A 3,759-nucleotide genomic window follows, 5' to 3' on the forward strand; every position below is an offset into this window, starting at 1 on the left:
TCAGAAGAAGACTGGATACAGGTTTGTGGTTGACAACACAGGTGAGGTAACACCTTTCGACTGGTAAAATGCCAGAATCTCAATGACCTTCAAAGTACAGACAATGGCTAACGCTAATATTGCGGCTGAGGATCATAATGGGATTGTTAATGGATCCCACTCATTCATCAACAACTTCGATGTTAAACTAAATGGTCGGAAAGTTTATGACTGTAACAATGCAAATCATGCTGTCAATATCAAGAATCTGCTGGAATATAGCTCAGATTATGCTCAATCAACTGCAACGAATGAATTATTTTATTTGGATACAAACCGACACGCTGAAGAAAGACCTGCTCAGGCAAATTACAATAAAGGATTTGCTGCAAGAAAAGCACTTTTGGGTTTATCAGCAGATGTTACAACAGAAATTACTCTTAATCATTATTCATTTTTTGAGGCACTACGAGATGAACTTCTTCCTTCAACAAGATTGGAATTATATCTACAAATTGAATCAGATTATAATCTTATTTGGCAAGCTGGGGCTGCCTGTCGTGTTATGATAATGAGGATGCAACTAGTTGTGCCAAGAATAACTTTCAATTCAGAAGGACAATCATTATACATTGATCAGTTTATGAAACCACATAAATGGACATATCTACTTGAAAACATTGAGCGATCATTGAGTACTAGACTACGATCTGGTACATTTACAATATCAACTGGCATCGAACGACCAAGACATGTGTTTGTGTTCATCATCAATGATGCTAATATTGGTGCACAAACGACTAATCCTTTCTTGTACAACACATTCAATGTTGCTAATGATCGAGCACTATCTTCTGCTCATCTGGTTGTTGCGAATGGTAATGAATATCCTGATGTGCACTACAACCCATCAACTGATATGACACGTGTTTACCGAGATGTACTGAAGTATGTTCATGCAAACAATGAATATGGACAAGGTACACTTTTGAATACATCTAATTTCAAATCATTATTCGGGTTTTTATACTTTGATCTAACAAAACAAAAGATGGATATTAGAGATGGAACAACTAAACTGGTATTTCATTATGAACTATCAGGTGCCACAAATGCAAACTACTCAATTTATGCCCTCACTTTATACGAACAAGATGCTAAACTTGTACAGAAAGACGGCAAGCTTTTATTCAGATAAATATAATTTTATCTACACATATCATATATAAGATATGACTAGCTATCATTCACATGGTGTAAAATTGTCTCAAGGACAAAAACAAAAATTAGCAAAAGCATTGAGAGATAATTCAGCAATAACAATCAGATTATCACATGATGAACTAAATGGACCTGACCAACTTATGTTAACCAAAACCCAAATAAATAGATTACGAAAATCAATGGCAAATGGTACTGGTTCTGACATTAAAATATCAAAAACACAGATACGAAAAGCAGTCAAAATGGGAGGGAGCCTTTGGTCATCATTATTCAGTCTTGGTGCGAGGGCACTTCCAGCTGTAACAAGTCTAGCTTCAAAAGCTGCTGGTCCACTGGCTACTGGAGCATTATCTGGTCTTGCCAGTCTTGGTGTTGATAAGATATTCGGAAAAGGACAGGTTGGTGGGTTCTTAATTCCACAAAATAAAGTTGATCAATTGATAAAGTATAAAGATTGGTTGACAAATGAACAAAAGAAACAAATCGTTAATGCAATTCATACTGGTGGACAGATTGTTATTAAACCCACAAAAAGTCAATCAGGTGGTTTATTGGGTACATTATTGGCTTCAATTGGCGTTCCTTTATTGTTGAATGCATTGACTGGAAAAGGGTTGCAAGTGGACAGAGAGAGATCAAGACGGTCTGTACCAGTTTATGTTCCCAAAAATACCAATGGTGGTTTGGTTCTTCCGGCTGATTATAATTATAGACCACCTCCATTTTATGGTACTTGGAAACAACCCATAGGCATGGGAGTAAAAAAAAACCTCCAAAAAAGGAAAAGGGTTACTACTGGGAAAAAACAGTCCTTTCAAAAACATTCCACTAATCGGGGATATCTTGTAAGATCTGCACAGCCTTCAGGCAGTGAACATATTGTAGAATTTATTAATACTCCGCTTAGCAATTTTGATCTTAATAATTGGGTTAAACAGCTTGGTATCAAATATTTCAGAGGAGTTTTCAGCAAAGATAAATTACCCATGTCCATCAGAAACAATGAAGTGGGGATCATAAATCTTGATGATTATATCGGATCAGGCACACATTGGGTTGCATATCGAAATGGAAACAAATATGCTGAATATTTTGACAGCTTCGGATTACCTATGCCAAAAGAAGTGGAAAAATATCTTGCAGCAAGTGGTAAACCTTTGATATATTCATCAGATGAAATTCAAGATCGAGATTCTGTATTATGTGGATATTGGTGTCTCTATTATCTGCTTGAAAGACAAAAAGTAAAATCGATTCTAGAAACAATTCATAATACCAATTTCCATTTGAATACTACTGATAGTGATAATCATGAATTCATAATAAATTATTTCAAAAATATTGTGTAATATATATGTATAAATGGTAAAATCGTATTGTGTTAAACAGAAAAAACAAATTGAATGTGTTGAACCTTCTGGTTATTTCCAAACAAAAAATAATAGATTAATGTTTTTTTGTACTTGTGCAGAATGCGGGATAAAAAAAACCAAATTTGTTAAACAAAATCAGGGAAACGGAGCAGCCCGCACAAAGGGGCGGGCATAATGGATACTTTAGCATCAACTGGTACTGATATGTTAATTCAACATGGTATCCCATGGTTGGGTAAAAAGGCTGTAGAAATGGGTAGATATTACGGATCTGAAGCATTGAGAAATCCCAAGCTACAAAAGAAAGCTCTTGATTATGCTTTAGAAAAAGCTACTTCTTTTATAAAGAAGACAGGTTCTGAAATGCTTGATCAATTATCTACTAAAGTACGTCCTAATAAAAAATATGTCTATGACAGAAAGGATCTCGATGGGAGTGGTTTAGGCAGTTTCGATCTTCAAAAACAACTATCCAAACTTGGAGAATTACATATGAGAACTCTAAGGGGAAAAAATACAATTATTGTGGACCTGGCACAAAATTAGAAGAAAGATTAGCATCAAATGATCCCAATTATCGAGAACCAATAAATAAACTAGATGCTATTTGCCAACAACATGATATAGATTATAGTAATGCTAGATCATTATCCGATAAACACGCAGCTGATGATATTATGCTACAAAGAATATCTGAAATACCTTATCGTGAAAGCCTTGGGGTACAAGCTTGGCTCAAGCTGCAATAGCCACAAAGAAAAAGCTTGGACTTGGAGCTTCAAAAAACGCCAAAAGCCGTCGAGTAAAAACTGGCAAGAAACATTAGCTGATGAACTGCATAAACCCATAAAGCGTAACTTTACTCGACGGCGTGTTATTGTTAATGATGTTGATGAAATATGGGCTGCTGATCTTGTTGAAATCCAACAGTTGAGTAAATGGAACAAAGGTTATAAGTATCTTCTCATGGTTATAGATATCTTCAGTAAATACGGCTGGATTGTTCCGTTAAAAGATAAGAAAGGTGAAACTGTAACCAAAGCATTCCAACAGATTTTCAAAGAAGGGGATAAACCAGAGTATCTTTGGACTGACAAAGGCTCAGAGTTCTACAACAAACATATGAAAGACTTACTCCATAAACACAACAAAACACAACATAAAACTCTATTCAACAGAAAAT

Source organism: Pavona decussata, unplaced genomic scaffold (assembly GCF_977016875.1).
Source record: "Pavona decussata unplaced genomic scaffold, jaPavDecu1.1 SCAFFOLD_242, whole genome shotgun sequence".
NCBI classification, from domain to species: Eukaryota; Metazoa; Cnidaria; class Anthozoa; order Scleractinia; family Agariciidae; genus Pavona; species Pavona decussata.